The following is an 18,361-nucleotide window of genomic DNA, read 5'->3' as shown; positions in this document are numbered from 1 at the left end:
GCCTTATACATTGTGTATGTTCAATGTTTACTGAATAAATTCCATATTCAATGAATGATTGAGTGCAGTGTAGAGATTAGTTTTGTTGGGGCCAGAGACAGAGCTGGAGGTAGGGAGATTTTAATATGCTACTGCTAATCAGTGTTGCACTGGAGGTTCTAGCCGGGGTAATTAGGCAAGAAATGAAACAAAAGGCATTCAGATTGGAAAAAAAGAAGTAAAACCATCTCTCCTTGAAGATGACATGAAAGTCCTAAAGACTATACTAAAAATGATTAGAACCAATAATTAATTTCACCAAGGTTTCAGGATACAAGATCAATACACAAAAAATTCAATTGCATTTCTATACAGTAGGAATTAGCAAACCAAAAATGAAATTAAAACAATAATTCTATTAACAATAGATAAAACATGTAGGTATAAATTTAACAAAAAACAAACTTCTAATTCTGAAAACTAGAAAATGTTGTTGAAAGAAATTAACTTAAATAAATAGACATTCATATTCATAAATTGAAAGGTTTTAGGTGTTAAGATTACAATAATCCTCAAATTGATCTACAGATTCAGTATAATCTCTATGAAAATTATAGCTGTTTTCATTGTTGTTGTTACAGACATTGACAAGCTAATATTAAATTCTATATGGAAAGCAACTGACCTAAGACAATCTTAAAACAGAACAAAGTTGCAGGACTCACAATTCCTCGTCTGAAAACTTACTGTGAGACTACAGTAATTAGACAGGGTGGCATTACCATAATTATAGATATTAAGACTAACAAAATAGAATTGAGAATCCAGAAATAGATCCTCTTTATGATAAGTTGATTTTCAACTTAGGTACCAAGACATTTCAATAGAGGAAGAATAGTCTTCAGGCTGGAGAAGGCAATGGCACCCCACTCCAGTACTCTTGCCTGGAAAATCCCATGGATGGAGGAGCCTGGTAGGCTGAAGTCCATGGGGTCGCTAAGAGTCAGACACGACTGAGCAACTTCACTTTGACTTTTCACTTTCATGCATTGGAGAAGGAAATGGCAACCCACTCCAGCCTGGTGGGTTGCCGTCTAAGGGGTCGCACAGAGTCGAACACAACTGAAGCGACTTAGAAGCAGCAGCAGCAGCAGTCTTCAAGCGGTCCTAAGATGGCAGAGGAATAGGACGGGGAGACCACTTTCTCCCCAACAAATTCATCAAAATAACATTTAAACGCTGAGTAAATTCCACAAAACAACTTCTGAATGCCGGCAGAGGACATCAGGCATCCAGAAAAGCAGCCCATTGTTTTCGAAAGGAGATGTTTTATCAACGGTGCTGTATAGATGGAGAAGTCTTGAGGCTAATGTAAAAATAAGACTGAAAACCAGAAGCAGGAGGCTTAAGTCCAAATCCTGAGGACACCAGAGAACTCCTGACTCCAGAGAACATTAATCGACAGGAGCTCATGAAATGCCTCCAAACCTACACTGAAACCAAGCACCACCCAAGGGCCAACAAGTTCCAGAGCAAGACATACCAGGCAAATTCTCCAGCAACACAGGAACATAGCCCTGAGCTTCAATATACAGGCTGCCCAAAGTCACTCCAAATCCATTGACATCTCATAACTCATTACTGGACACTTCATTGTACTCCAGAGACAAGAAATCCAGCTCCACCCACCAGAACACCAACACAAGCTTCCCTAACCAGGAAACCTTGACAAGCCACCTGTACAACCCCACCCACAGCAAGGAAACTCCACAATAAAGAGAATTCCACAAACTGCCAGAATACAGAAAGGGCACCCCAAACACAGCAATATAAACAGGATGAAGAGACAGAGGAATACCCAGCAGGTAAAGGAACAGGATAAATGCCCACCAAACCAAACAAAAGAGGAAGAGATAGGGAATCTATCTGATAAAGAATTCCAAATAATGATAGTGAAAATGATCTGAAATCTTGAAATCAAAATGGAATCACAGATAAAGAGCCTGGAGACAAAGATTGAGAAGATGCAAGAAAGGTTTAACAAGGACTTAGAAGAAATAAAAAAGAGTCAGTATATAATAAATAATGCAATAAATGAGGTCAAAAACACTCTGAAGGGAACAAATAGTAGAATAACGGAGGCAGAAGATAGGATTAGTGAACTAAAAGATAGAATAGTAGAAATAAATGAATCAGAGAGGAAAAAAGAAACATGAATTAAAAGAAATTAGGACAATCTCAGAGACCTCCAGGACAGTGTTAAACTCCCCAACATTTGAATCATAGGAGTCCCAGAAGAAGAAGAAGACAAAAAGAAAGACCATGAGAAAATACTTGAGGAGATAATAGTTGAAAACGTCCCTAAAATGGGGAAGGAAATAATCACCCAAGTCCAAGAAACCCAGAGAGTCCCAAACAGGATAAACCCAAGGCACACTTTAATCAAATTAACAAAGATCAAACACAAAAAACAAATATTAAAAGCAGCAAGGGAAAAACAACAAATAACGCATAAGGGGATTCCCATAAAGATAACAGCTGATCTTTCAATAGAAACTCTTCAGGCCAGGAGGGAATGGCAGGACATACTTAAAGTGATGAAAGAAAATAACCTACATCCCAGATTACTGTACCCAGCAAGGATCTCATTCAAATATGAAGGAGAAATCAAAAGCTTTACAGACAAGCAAAAGCTGAGAGAATTCAGCACCACCAAACCAGCTCTCCAACAAATGCTAAAGGATCTCTTCTAGACAGGAAACACAAAAAGTGTGTATAAACTTGAACCCAAAACAATAAAGTAAATGGCAACAGGATCATACTTATCAATAATTACCTTAAATGTAAATGGGTTGAACGCCCCAACCTAAAGAAAAAGACTGGCTGAATGGATACAAAAACAAGACCCCTATATATGTTGTCTACAAAAGACCCACCTCAAAACAGGGTACACTTACAGACTGAAAGTGAAGGGCTGGAAAAAGATATTCCATGCAAATAGAGACCAAAAGAAAGCAGGAGTAGCAGTACTCATATCAGATAAAATAGACTTTAAAACAAAGGCTGTGGAAAGAGACAAAGAAAGACACTACATAATGATCAAAGGATCAACCCAAGAAGAAGATACAACAATTATAAATATATATACACCCAACATAGGAGCACCACAATATGTAAGACAAATGTTAACAAGTATGAAAGGGGAAATTAACAATAACACAATAATAGTGGGAGACTTTAATACCCCACTCACACCTATGGATAGATCAACTAAACAGGAAATTAACAAGGAAACATAAACTTTAAACGATACAATAGACCAGTTAGACCTAATTGATATCTATAGGACATTTCACCCCCAAACAATGAATTTCACCTTTTTCTCAAGCACACACGGAACCTTCTCCAGGATAGATCACATCCTGGGCCATAAATCTAGCCTTGGTAAATTCAAAAAAATTGAAATCATTCCAAGCATCTTTTCTGACCACAATGCAGTAAGATTAGATCTCAATTACAGGAGAAAAACTATTAAAAATTACAACATATGGAGGCTGAACAACATGCTGAAGAATAACCAACAAATCACAGAAGAAATCAAAATATGTAAGAAACGAATGAAAATGAAAACACAACAACCCAAAACCTGTGGGACACTGTAAAAGCAGTGCTAAGGGGAAGGTTCATAGCAATACAGGCATACCTCAAGAAACAAGAAAAAGTCAAATAAATAACCTAAGTCTACACCTAAAGCAACTAGAAAAGGAAGAAATGAAGAACCCCAGGGTTAGTAGAAGGAAAGAAATCTTAAAAATTAGGGCAGAAATAAATGCAAAAGAAACAAAAGAGATCATAGCAAAAATCAACAAAGCCAAAATCTGGTTCTTTGAAAGGATAGATAAAATTGACAAACCATTAGCCAGAGTCATCAAGAAACAAAGGGAGAAAAATAAAATCAATAAAATTAGAAACGAAAATGGAGAGATCACAACAGACAACACAGAAATACAAAGGATCATAAAATACTACTATCAGCAATTATATGCCAATAAAATGGACAACTTGGAAGAAATGGACAAATTCTTAGAAAAGTACAACTTTCCAAAATGGAACCAGGAAGAAATAGAAAATCTTAACAGACCCATCACAAGCACGGAAATTGAAACTGTAATCAGAAATCTTCCAGCAAACAAAAGCCCAGGACCAGACGGCTTCACAGCTGAATTCTACCAAAAATTTAGAGAAGAGCTAACACCCATCCTGCTCAAACTCTTCCAGAAAATTGCAGAGGAATGTAAACTTCCAAACTCATTCTATGAGGCCACCATCACCCTAATACCAAAACCTGACAAAGATGCCACAAAAAAAGAAAACTACAGGCCAATATCACTGATGAACATAGATGCAAAAATCCTTAACAAAATTCTAGCAATCAGAATCCAACAACACATTAAAAAGATCATACACCATGACCAAGTGGGCTTTATCCCAGGGATGCAAGGATTCTTCAATATCTACAAATTAATCAATGTAATACACCACATTAACAAATTGAAAAATAAAAGCCAAATGATTATCTCAATAGATGCAGAGAAAGCCTTTGACAAAATTCAACATCTATTTATGATAAAAACTCTCCAGAAAGCAGGAATAGAAGGAACATACGTCAACATAATAAAAGCTATATATGACAAAGCCACAGCACACATTATCCTCAATGGTGAAAAATTGAAAGCATTTCCCCTAAAGTCAGGAACAAGACAAGGGTGCCCACTTTCACCACTACTAATCAACATAATTTTGGAAGTTTTGGCCACAGCAATCAGAGCAGAAAAAGAAATAAAAGGAATCCAAATTGGAAAAGAAAAAGTAAAACTCTCACTGTTTGCAGATGACATGATCCTCTACATAGAAAACCCTAAAGACTCCACCAGAAAATTACTAGAACTAATCAATGACTATAGTAAAGTTGCAGGATATAAAATCAACACACAGAAATCCCTTGCATTCCTATACACTAATAATGAAAAAATAGAGAAATTAAGGAAAGAATTCCATTCACCATTGCAATGAAAAGAATAAAATACTTAGGAATATATCTACCTAAAGAAACAAAAGACCTATATATAGAAAACTATAAAACACTAGTGAAAGAAATCAAAGAGGACACTAATAGATGGAGAAATATACCATGTTCATGGATTGGAAGAATCAATATAGTGAAAATAAGTATACTATCCAAAGCAACCTATAGATTCAATGCAATCCCTATCAAGCTACCAAAGGTATTTTTCACAGAGCTAGAACAAATAATTTCACAATTTGTATGGAAATACAAAAAACCTTGAATAGCCAAAGCAATTTTGAGAAAGAAGAATGGAACTGGAGGAATCAACCTGCCTGACTTCAGGCTCTGCTATACAAAGCCAGAGTTATCAAGACAGTATGGTACTGACACAAAGACAGAAATACAGATCAATGGAACAAAATCAAAAGCCCAGAGATAAATCCACACACCTATGGACACCTTATCTTTGACAAAGGAGGCAAGAATATACAATGGAGAAAAGACAATCTTTTTAACAAGTAGTGCTGGGAAAACTGGTCAACCACTTGTAAAAGAATGAAACTAGAACACTTTCTAACACCATACATAAAAATAAACTCAAAATGGATCTAAACATAAGACCAGAAACTATAAAACTCCTAGAGGAGAACATAGGCAAAACACTCTCTGACATACATCACAGCAGGATCCTCTATGACCCACCTCCCAGAATATTGGAAATAAAAGGAAAAATAAACAAATGAGACCTAATTACAATTAAAAGCTTCTGCACAACAAAGGAAACTATAAGCAAGGTGAAAAGACAGCCTTTCAGAATGGGAGAAAATAACAGCAAATGAAGCAACTGACAAAGAACTTATCTCAAAAATATCCAAGCAACTCCTGCAGCTCAATTCCAGAAAAATAAATGACCCAATCAAAAAATGGACCAAAGAACTAAATAGACATTTCTCCTAAGAAGACATACAGATGGCTAGCAAACACATGAAAAGATGCTCAACATCACTCATTATCAGAGAAATGCAAATCACAATGAGGTACCATTTCACACCAGTCAGAATGGCTGTGATCCAAAAGTCTACAAGCAATAAATGCTGGAGAGGGTGTGGAGAAAAGGGAACCCTCTGACACTGTTGGTGGAAATGCCAACTAGTACAGCCACTATGGAGAACAGTGTGGAGATTCCTTAAAAAACTGGAAATAGAACTGCCTTAGGACCCAGCAATCCCACTACTGGGAATACACCCTGAGGAAACCAGAATTGAAAGAGACACGTGTACCCCAATGTTCATCGCAGCACTGTTTATAATAGCCAGGACATGGAAGCAACCTAGATGTCCATCAGCAGATGAATGGGTAAGAAAGCGGTGGTACATATACACAATGGAGTATTACTCAGCCATTAAAAAGAATACATTTGATATGGCCAGAGGCTAAAAAGAATACATTTGAATCAGTTCTAATGAGGTGGATGAAACTGGAGCCTATTATACAGAATGAAGTAAGCCAGAAAGAAAAACACCAATACAGTATACTAACACATATATATGGAATTTAGAAAGATGGTAACGATAACCCTGTATGTGAGACAGCAAAAGAGGCACAGATGTATAGAACAGTCTTTTGGACTCTGTGGGAGAGGGAGAGGGTGGGATGATTTGGGAGAACGGCATTGAAACATTTATAATATCAAATATGAAATGAATCGTCAGTCCAGGTTCGATGCATGATACAGGATGCTTGAGGCTGGTGCACTGGGATGACCCAGAGGGATGGTCCAGGGAGGGAGGTGGGAGGGGGGTTCAGGATTGGAAACACGTGTATACCCGTGGCAGATTCATGTTGATGTATGGTAAAACCAATACAATATTGTAAAGTAATTAGCCTCCAATTAAAATAAATAAATTTATAATAAATAAATAAACATGGTTTGACCAAAAAAAAAAAAAAGAAAGAAAAAAGAATAGTCTTCAACAAGTGGTGCTGGGATAACTAGAAACCACATACAAAAAAAATGAAGTTGTACCTCTAACATATACAAAAATTAGCTCAAAATTGATGAAAGATCCAAACAGAAGAGTTAAAACTGTAAAACACTTAGAAGAAAACAAAGATGCAAATCTTCATGAAGGCAAATTTGTCAACTGTTTCTTACATATGATACCAAAATCCTGAGCAACAGCAGTAGGACAACAAAAGATAAATTGGATATCATCAAAATTAAAAACTTTTGAGTTTCAAAAGACACCATCAAAAAAGTGAAAAAGCTACACACAGAATGGAAGATTGTAAATCATATATCTAATAAGGAACTGATATTGAGAATATGTAAATAACTATTATAACTCAGTCATTTTTTAAAAAGCCGATTAAAAATAAAAATATGAATAGACCGTTATCCAAAGTAGATCCATAAACAGCCAATAAGCACAGGAAAAGATGCACCCAACATTATTAGCTATCTGAAAAACTCAATAAAAGCAACAGTGAGATACCACTTCATACCTACTAAAATGGCTGTGATCAAAAAGGCAGAAAATAACAAGCATTGGCCAGGAGGTGGAGAAACTGGAACCCTCATACTGTGCTGGGCATGTGAAATGGTTTAGCTTCTTTGGAAAACAGCCTGATAGTTTCTTTAAAAGTTAAACATAGCATTACTATTTGACCAAGCAATGCGACTCCTGGATTGATATGCAAGAGAAATGAAAACATATGTCTACAGAAAACTTCTACATGAATGTTGATAGCAGCATTATTCACAATAGTAAAAAAGTGGAAACATCCCAAATGACCATCAACTGATGAGTAGATAAATAAAGTGATCTATCTGCACAATGGAATATTAGCAACATAAAGTAATGAAGTACCCATAAACGCTGTGACACAGACGAACCTTGACAACATTATGCTAAATAGAAGCAGCCAGTCTCAAGAATTGCATATTGTATGGTTCCATTTATATAAAATGTCTTGAACAGGTAAATCTGTGGAGACAAAAATATATTATTGATTTCCAGGGGCAGTGACTGCTAATGTGTATGAGGTTTCTTGTTTGGTGCTGAACCAAAAGCTGGATGCTTTGGAATAGTAGTAATGGTTGCATAACTTCATGAATATGTAACTAAAAACCACTGAATTTTACATATTAAAAGGATGGATTTTATGATGTGTTACATATCTAAAAAACTTTTTAAAAGAATTCTGTAAGTTTTCCCATTTTGTTCAAAATACAGTAATTGCTAAGAGAATTATTTTCAAACTGCTAATCACTACAAACATAGGTAAAATTTTTGACAAAGACTTTTGAAGCATTGGTCAACATGTGGTGAAGAACTGTCATTTTTGAGAGAATGGGAAGGCTCATCTCTCAGGCATAAGAAGATGGAACCCTAATGGACCATAGTAACTTTGTGTACCTGAGGAGGCAGTTAACTGATTACAGACATGTAAAAGGTGGTGAAATTTGAGAGATCTTAATATTGAGGGAGCTATTCAGATGGGTGGGCGTAATTGTACATGGGTCTTCTATGTCTTCCTTGGCCATGGTCTAGACTTCATATGCAGAGGCTAAGACTTTATGAGGGCCAACAGAGAATAGCTCCTGTGAGGCAGAGAAGTGAAGTCAGTTTCAGAGTTTGCTCTGTGCTAGGAGGGTGGAAAGGAGGGAAGATGAGGAGGAAAAATTAGATGAAGAACAGAAGATACAATTGAATATATTGCACAGCAGCAATGACCATAACCATGGCAAGCTCTGATTTTTCAAATGATCAAACAAAACCAAAAATGTGTTAAATAATCATTAAGAGTTACTGACGACATTGTTGTACAGCAGAAACTAACACAATTACAAGCAATTGTGCTCCATTTTTAAAATAAGTTATTGACAGAATCAATCCATAGAAAATTAAGATTAAAATGGTGGCTGTTAAATATCTATTAAATTCCTTATCAAAAGACTCATTAGCTGTGAAAAGCATCGCTGTAGAATGAGACTAACAAGGAAGGTAAAATCTAAGCATTTAATGGAATTTATTTAGTTTCACCGATTTTTTGTGGGATGATAGGTTGAGCGAGGAAGAGTTATAGGGAGAAGGAAGAGAAATTCTAAGATAACTTATACCCAATAAATTATTCTTTAGAACAGATTTCTTCCAGAAATGTGTTTTTCAACAAGATTAATTTCATTACTCCACTCACATAGATGGAATCCTTGGTTTAGAGTCAGGCTAGGGTAAGTTATACTCAAAACACTGCTCAATTTTAAAATAAAGGATTTATGTGCATGAAGGTGTGAATCACTCTTTACCAGTTAATATCTCACCCTCCTGTCCTTTCTATTTGAGTCAAGAATACATCTGTCAATTGCAAACATTTATTCACCTATTGTACGAACAAAAAAGCCAATTGAAAATGAGCTTAGGAAAAACACAAGCCTGGTCTTATCACATTAACAAGTGATTTTTAAAATTGTTTTAACCTTGTAGTACGTGGTTAGTCATCACTATGTGCACCATTAACTCAAACTAGATACTTGTTCTTTTGCCAAATAATGTCACTTTAAATGTGTGCAAGTATCAATATCACAGTGAAATTTAGGACCTAAATTCTGACAAGGTGTGACCACATGCGTGGTAATGAAATTTCATCTGTTCCCTTAAAATTTCTCCTCTAAAGATGCTTTATTTTAGGAGAAATGGAACCCATTTAAGTTTAAAATATCCATTCAAGACAGCTATGAAAAAATAAACTCTAGTAAAAAAAATCCTAGCTCTAAGTATATGGATTTGTTATTCACTGTAATCCACTGGCAATGTTTTCTAAGGGACTAAAACTTTTAATACATTATGTATGAGAAACCAAAGTTTCACTATGTTGTGTATTAGGTTAAAGCCTTTAAATAAATACTAGACAGTGAAATTCATCACAATATGCCTCCATTTAACATTTTCTTTTCGCTAATATTCATTTTTTAAAGAACTGGCTTAGGGCCCAAAGAGGATCATGTAACACTGAAAAAACTCCAGACCCCTGGAAAACATTATATAGAGACATTCCAGTGTATTTAATTTAAAAAAAAATTATATTTGTCAAATTGTTAGCCATCTATTAGACTATACACTCTGTGAATATACCACCATTTTAAAGTGTTGATAATATATCTTATTGGCCTTCCCATTAGCTAAGAGTTCCTGGTAAAATATTTTCCTACCACATAAGCCACTAGTCATCAACCATGTCAAACAACATATTCAGTATGGATATTGAAATTCTAAGTTGACTATATTCAATAAATAACCCAAAGATATATAATGTTAACCATATACTATTTAAGCATATTTAAATCAAGCTATATAATATACAAGAATTTAAGGCAAAGCATTTATATTGATCTCACATATGTAAATCTGTTACCTACTATGTTTTACAAATGTATAATTTTTAAACCAGCCTTATTCAGAATGGATTTTAATTGCATTTATGTATTTAAAGACTAGGACTAGAAATCAACCTTAAATTTATCAAATAAATTAACTTGTGCTTTATTCTCTTTGATTGATAAAATATACATAATGTAACTTTATCCATTTGATAATTTGAAGCACAGTTCAATGACATTAAGTACATTCACACTGTTGTATAACCATCACCACTATCTTCAAAACAATTTTTATCTTCCTAAACCAAAATTATGTACCTATTAAACAATGGCTCCTCACTATTCACTCCTGCCTGTACCAGAAAGTACATTCTACTTTCTGTCTCAATGAATTTGACTAACCCTGACACCTCGTATAAATGCAGTCATACAAAATTTGTCGTTTTGTGGCTGGTTTATTTCACTGATCATGCTATCTTCAGGGTTCATCGCTACTATAGCATATGTTAGAAATTTCTTCCTTTTTAAGGTGGAATGATTTCCCACTGTATGCATATATTAACAGCATATTTGCATATTCATTTATCCATCAATGAACACTTGGGTTGCCTTTACCTTTGGCTATTGTAAAAATGTTGCTATGAATATGGGTTTAAAAAGATCCATTTGAGCTTCTGCTTTCAATTCTTTTGGGTATATACTTGGAAATGAGATTTCTGGGTTCTTTGCAATATATATATTTATATTTTAGTTGCTCTGTCATGTCCAGCTCTATAAATATACATATATTAAAAGTTTTTTGATGTGGACCATTTTAGAAGTCTTTACTGAATTTGTTACAATATTGCTTCTGTTTTATGTTTTGGTTTTTTCGTCCCGAGGCATGTGGGATGTTAGCTCCCTGACCAAGGATCAAACCCACATCCACTGCATTGGAAGATGAAGTCTCAACCACTGGATCTCCAGGAACATCCCCACAATGTACTTTTAATACATTCTTAAATATACCCATGGGCTTATTTTATGTTTTAAAGGTGGTTGTTGCCATTTTGAGGGATGCAGTGGCTCCACATCCTCCCCTTAGATTCTTCAGGGTCAACACATTTCCTTTCCATGTCTCCTTGCCCTGGAGGAGTTGAGAAATTTCTTAAGATAGTCAACTATTCTTGACCTATTTATACATTCTGAATATGCATGTGGCTTAAGGAGACTTAAATCTCAGGTTTTGAAGAGTCAAAGCTGGGAGAAATTGGAAAAAATTCTAAAATACATTGCTCACTCCCCAGCTTTGGTGTAGAGCTTCATCCTGATTCAGTGTAAGTCCCTTCTACTGCAGATCTCAGAAGACAAAATTTCAGTCTTCCTCATCAGTCTCTTCCTAAATGACATCTAACTTTGTTACTCTTCCTATTCTGCTCCTTCCCTAGTCCCTGTATTCCCTCCATTCCATCTTGAAATTCACATCCCTTCCAAAATGTACACATTGATCTTTGGAAATTGAATATCATGTCATCTCTTCTTGGAAATCCTTCCTGATGTGCCAGGATGATTCCAGTTTCCTTATCTGAAACATTAAAGGAAATATTTTCTTCTTGCATTGGCTCATTATGAGAACTCAATGTAAAAAGATATGCTTACACACAATTGAAGACACATGGTGAGTTCTTAATAAACATTGGTTGCTGTTACCAATGAAAACAAATTAATAGGAGATGAAAAACAGTTGCTTTATATCTTTATGTTAAAGTTTCCTGCACATAAAAATTATTATTTTACCATTTAGCCAAACCTTATTTTTGTTTGGAGGAGTCTGGTGAGCTGCCGTCTATGGGGTCACACAGAGTCAGACACAACTGAAGCGATTTAGCAGCAGCAGCAGCAAGCTTCCTTCCCTAAATGTTCATAGAATTATCACCTACTTCAGCTGTACAGCCCTAAGGTTGGATATGATTTCCAGGTTTGAAAATGAAAAATGGCAAATATAATTAATTTGAGATGGGAAGAGGAGAGATGCTAATTTGTATTAATTAACTCTTTTCCATCTTTATGATGCTTATTCTCTAGGAATCTATTAATATTGTACTTCTTAGCTTTTTTTGAGGGTTTATAGACCCCCTTTGAAAATATGATGAAAATTATGGGTTGTTTGTCACCTCCCAAAAAATGTGCATTCACAGTTTTATATTAAAGTTTGGGAAATGTATGGACTCCCTTGAATGCTCCAGAAGAGTCCAGAGATCGAAGGTTAACACTAGGTGATGTATCAATACAATGTAAACATAGAAAATCTCATATTGTTGATCTTCTCTCCTGAAACACACTTCAGGGTTTTGCCCCTATATTTTATTCTGTTCTCCTATTTCTTGTAGTCACTTCTTAACTGTTCCAATAGTTAGACCAAGGCTGATTTAACCAAATGCTCTAGACACTGTAAGGCAACAGAGAGAACAGGCAGGGAATTATGGCAGTGCACAGGACAAGGCATTACCTTTCCTCACACTTGTACAAGCAGTATTAGGAAACTCCTCTTTAGGCTCAATGATAGCATTAAGAAAATGCTAACTTCCCCAGTGTATCTGAAAATTCCTAAAACAGAGGAAAAATAAAGTTTCTGAATTTATGTAATATCTTAAAAAATTAACTTAATCAGGTCGCTTTCTCAAAAGAAAAAGTTTAAACTTCAGAAAACCTGAAACTAAACTGGTAGATTTAAAAACTTTTATGAGATATTAAAAAAGATTGGGTAACAAACTAATTAAAATAGACTAAATTTGGTTTATCCAAGGACTTTACACCAGTGAATGAGATTCCTATCTAGCCTGTAATATTCATATACATATGTTTATAGATATCTGTGTCATTTGAAAGCAAAAACTAATAGCATCGAGAAGAGAGAAAACATACTTTCCCCCATGATGAACAGGCAATTTAATTTGAAAACAAACACATTGGCTACCAAACAGTCCTAACAATTTTATCCTAAGGTGCTTTATTTTAACCTTGGTCTGTATTAAGAGTGACTTTAACTTCAATTTGATACTAGATCATTCAAGTATGACATAAATCAAATCCCTTATGACTATACAGTGGAAGTGAGAAATAGATTTAAGGGACTAGATCTGATAGACAGAGTGCCTGATGAACTATGGATGGAGGTTCGTGACATTGTACAGGAGACAGGAATCAAGACCATCACCAAGAAAAAGAAATGCAAGGAGGCCTTACAAATAGCTGTGAAAAGAAGGGAAGCGAAAAGCAAAGGAGAAAAGGAAAGAATGCAGAATTTGAATGCAAAATTCCAAAGAATAGCAAGGAGAGATAAGAAAGCCTTTCTCAGTGATCAGTGCAAAGAAACAGAGGAAAACAATAGAATGTGAAAGACTAGAGATCTCTTCAAGAAAATTAGAGATACCAAGGGAACATTTCATGCAAAGATGGGCTCAATAAAGGACAGAAATGGTAGGGACCTAACAGAAGTAGAAGATATTAAGACGAGGTGGCAAGAATACACAGAAGAACTGTACAAAAAAGATCTTCACAACTCATATAATCATGATGCTGTGATTACTCACCTAGAGCCAGACATCCTGGAATGTGAAGTCAAGTTGGCCTTAGGAAGCATTACTATGAACAAAGTTAGTGGAGGTGATGGAATTCCAGTTGAGCTATCTCAAATCCTGAAAGATGATGCTGTGAAAGTGCTGCATCAATATGTCAGCAAATTTGGAAAACTCAGAAGTGTCCACAAGACTGGAAATGGTCAGTTTTCATTCCAATCCCAAAGAAAGGCAATGCCAAAGAATGCTCAAACTACTGCACAATTGCACTCATCTAACACACTAGTAAAGTAATGCTTAAAATTCTCCAAGCCAGGCTTCAGCAATAAGTGAACCGTGAACTTCCAGATGTTCAAGCTGGTTTTAGAAAAGGCTGAGGAACCAGAGATCAAATTGCCAACATCTGCTGGATCATCGAAAAAGCAAGAGAGTTCCCGAAAAACATCTATTTCTGCTTTATTGACTATGCCAAAGCCTTTGACTGTGTGGATCACAATAAACTGTGGAAAATTCTTCAAGAGATGGGAATACCAGACCACCTGACCTGCCTCTTGAGAAATTTGTATGCAGGTCAGGAAGCAACAGTTAGAACTGGACATGGAACAACAGACTGTTTCCAAATAGGAAAAGGAGTACATCAATGCTGTATATTGTCACCCTGCTTATTTAACTTACATACAGAGTACATCATGAGAACCGCTGGGCTGGAAGAAACATAAGCTGGAATCAAGATTGCCGGGAGAAATATCAATAACCTCAGATATGCAGATGACACCACCCTTATGGCAGAGAGTGAAGAGGAATGAAAGAGCCTCTTGATGAAAGTGGAGGAGAGTGAAAAAGTTGGCTTAAAGCTCAACATTCAGAAAACTAAGATCATGGCATCCAGTCCCATCACTTCATGGCAAATAGATGGGGAAACAGTGGCTGACTTTATTTTTCTGGGCTCCAAAATCACTGCAGATGGTGACTGCAGCCATGAAATTAAAAGACGCTTACTCCTTGGAAGCAAAGTTATGAGCAACCTAGACAACATATTAAAAAACAGAGACATTACTTTGCCAACAAAGGTCCATCTAGTCAAGGCTATGGTTTTTCCAGTGGTCATGTGTGGATGTGAGAGTTGGACTATAATGAAAGCTGAGCACTGAAGTATTGATGCTTTTGAACTGTGGTGTTGGAGAAGACTCTTGAGAGTCCCTTGGACTGCAAGGAGATCCAACCAGTCCATCCTAAAGGAGATCAGTCCTGGGTGTTCATTGGAAGGACTGATGCTGAAGTTAAAACTCCAATACTTTGGCCACCTCATGCGAAGAGCTGACTCACTTGAAAAGACCCTGATGCTGGGAAAGATTGAGGGCAGGAGGATAAAGGGACAACAGAGGATGAGATGGTTGGATGGCATCACCGACTCGATGGACATGGGTTTGAGTGGACTCCAGGAATTGGTGATGGACAGGGAGGGCTGCCATGTGGCGGTTCATGGGGTCGCAAAGAGTCGGACATGCCTGAGCAACTGAACTGAACTGAACTGACTGTATTACATTATATTTGATTGCTGCTAAGTCACTTCAGTTGTGTCCGACTCTGTGCGACCCCACAGACGGCAGCCCACCATGCTCCCCTGACCATGGGATTCTCCAGGCAAGAACATGGAGTGGGTTGCCATTTCCTTCTCCAATGCATGAAAGTGAAAAGTGAAAGTGAAGTCGCTTAGTCGTGTCCGACTCTTAGTGACCCCATGGACTGCAGCCTACCAGGTTCCTCGGTCCATGGGATTTTCCAGGCAAGAGTCCTGGAGTGGGGTGCCATCGCCTATGGCTTATTCTTTGATGCTCAGGAAGTCCTTCAAAGAAGTGCTTGTAAATGGTCAGAGCATCCTTATTGTTCTACTTGTGTAGATTCAGTAGTTGTAAATTCTGCTGTGCTGTGTATCAGCAGCAGCCAGTCAAATGCACCAATACCCCTAAGTGAAAGTGAAAGTGAAGTCACTCAGTCGTGTCTGACTCTTTGCCACCCCATGGATGGTAGCCCCACAGACTCCTTGGTCCATGGGATTTTCCAGGCATGAATACTGGAGTACTGGAATACCCTTCTCCAGGGTATCTTCCTGACCCAGGGATTGAACCCGGGTCTCCCTCATTGTAAGGAATAGACATTTAGAGCTGTTAAGGGACTCAAGGTATCACTGGGTAGGATCTTGACAATATGACTGAGAATGTAAGGAGACTGATTCCAGTCAAGTTGTGGAATAATTGATGAATATAGGGGAAGGAAAAAAGAGAGTAATTGAACTGAAAATGCTGAGAGATCATCTAATTTCACCTGCTTTTTCTATAAATGAAAACATGAAGTAACTGATTACTCTTAGATTAGGACTTGGGACATGGTTTACAGGGAAAATTAGTCATTTGAGACTCAAGAAACCTGAATTCCAGACTTAAATTTACCATTAATATTGGGCAAGATAGTTTTTCTGTGTCTCAGTTGCCACAAATGTTAAATGTGGGGATTGGGTTAGATTTCCATGATGCTAATCTTTATTGAGGCTGTTTTAATTCCCAAGCTAATTCTATTTCTTCTGAACATTGAACTATAAATATCAGCATAGTAAATGGTGGTCTTTACCACAAATAAATCTCAGGAAGTCCTGGTTATAATTATTACTCAATTCATGCTATTATGGGACAGATAATATGATGTAGCCTTTAAAATGTATTAGATAAGTCATACTTTTTAAAATTATTAAGCAAATTCATATTTTTAAATTTTTAACAATAGACAGAACTATTTATTTTTAAAAATATATTGAACATTTACTATCACTCACATTTCTTGGTCCTAGAGATACAGCAGTAAGCAGTATAAAAGTGGACCCTCTCTTAAAGGATAGACAATTGAGAATATTTAAATAAAAAAAAGATAATCTCAGAGGGTGATAATTTCTTGCAAAGAAATAAAAGTAATTTTTACAAAGAATTTGGGTGATGTTACTGTGGGGTGAGACAATGTTGCTGTATATTGAAAGGTCATTTATAAAAGGAGAAATTTTTTCTAAAGCACACATCATGAGAATAAATCAGTTATGATAAGAAGCACAGAGATAGGAAGGTACAAAAGTCATACAGAAGGAATGAAACTGACTAGATACATTTGCTTTCTGTGGGATGTGAGTGTAGGGTGAGTGGCATGCATTTGTGTTTTAAGTGTGTGTGTGTGTTTGGCCATGAATATCCCTTAAGGGTAAAGTAAAACTTTTCTATACTCCTTACTTCCCCTTGTGTATATTGGTGAAGGACAGAAAAAGGGTAATAACTGAAGTAGATGTTCAGAAGACTTAGTGAATCTTTACATATGCCCTGGAAACTCAGAGCTGAGTTGGGGTTTGGTTAGAGAAAAGAGGTATTATCCTATAAAGGAGAAGAGGGTTTTTAGTCCATATGATGTATGACTTGGGGTCAACATACATTTAAGTAGAGAAATCACCAATATGCATACCAACATGTTTACATACCAATATGTTTACGTATGATTGTTACATAAACTGTCTTAGTCTCAACAAGCTCTCAGTAAATCAGCTACACTGAAAGATAACATTTTATGAGCAGATTTGTGTGTGTGTGTGTTTGAAGGAATGAAGGAAAAGGGCTCAGTTCCATGTTTAATGCAGAGCAGAAAGGGTGGAACTAATAATATAAGAGAGAGAGACTCAAAATCTGTGAATTCTGGAACTTGAAGCCAGGAAAGACCATGAAAATATATGGCCCCAGCAATGCACAGAAATATTTGGAAGACAATTGGGGTGGGTGGCTGCCATATAAATTATAATCATTTACTTATGCATTCATGTTCACTATCTCATCACTATGAAAAAAATTGAAAGAGGGAGAAAAAGAGAGAGAGAGATTGACTACATTCTTAGAAACTATAAGCATTCATGATGCCAAAACACCCAATTAACGACAAAAAAAGGTCAAGCTAGTGTTTAGAATAAGGCTGTCAAAATAATTGGCTGATTGGATAAGTTTTTCACTTCCCAATCACTAGCTATGGTAAAACAGAGACACAGTTGAAAAATAAACATTTAAGAGTAGAACTACATTTACTTTATTCCAAATTGTGAGAAATGCAAACGCATGGTTTTAGTTTTATCAGCAAGAATCCATATGAATGACTTCTCCCATTTGCTCTGGGATTCTGGAGTTTTAAGTGGGCCAAAGTTTTGAAGTGTTGAAAGATATTATAAAGCACTTACAAGTATTCAGCTGGTCAGGCTGCTCAATTAACTGAACATTTATAAACCTCAAAATTTTGACAGAGCATGATTCATGTAGGAATGACCGTTAGACAACAGATGGCTTTATTGTAGGTATGCTT

General features: G+C 36.3%; 1 protein-coding gene across 13 annotated transcripts in view; it reads right to left on the bottom strand.

Annotated features, from left to right (window-relative positions):
• The window catches only part of EYA4 (EYA transcriptional coactivator and phosphatase 4), a 365,804-nt gene that overhangs the window by 344,221 nt on the left and 3,222 nt on the right, over nucleotides 1-18,361 (bottom strand). For 4 of the 13 annotated variants that reach the window (XM_086317942.1, XM_086317912.1, XM_086317921.1 and 1 more), the window contains exon 2: nucleotides 12,916-13,013. The exons of the other annotated variants lie outside the window; for them this stretch is intronic. The gene's annotated coding sequence lies outside the window, so the exon portion shown is untranslated. The remainder of the gene's footprint in view (nucleotides 1-12,915; nucleotides 13,014-18,361) is intronic. 13 annotated transcript variants of the gene reach the window in all.

This window comes from Bos grunniens, chromosome 9 (genome assembly GCF_055505025.1).
Source record: "Bos grunniens cultivar Pamir isolate PY7600 chromosome 9, Bosgru_T2T1.0, whole genome shotgun sequence".
Taxonomy (NCBI): Eukaryota; Metazoa; Chordata; class Mammalia; order Artiodactyla; family Bovidae; genus Bos; species Bos grunniens.
The sequence above is the reverse complement of the archived record's forward strand: the minus strand, read 5'-3'. Positions and strand labels throughout refer to the sequence as shown.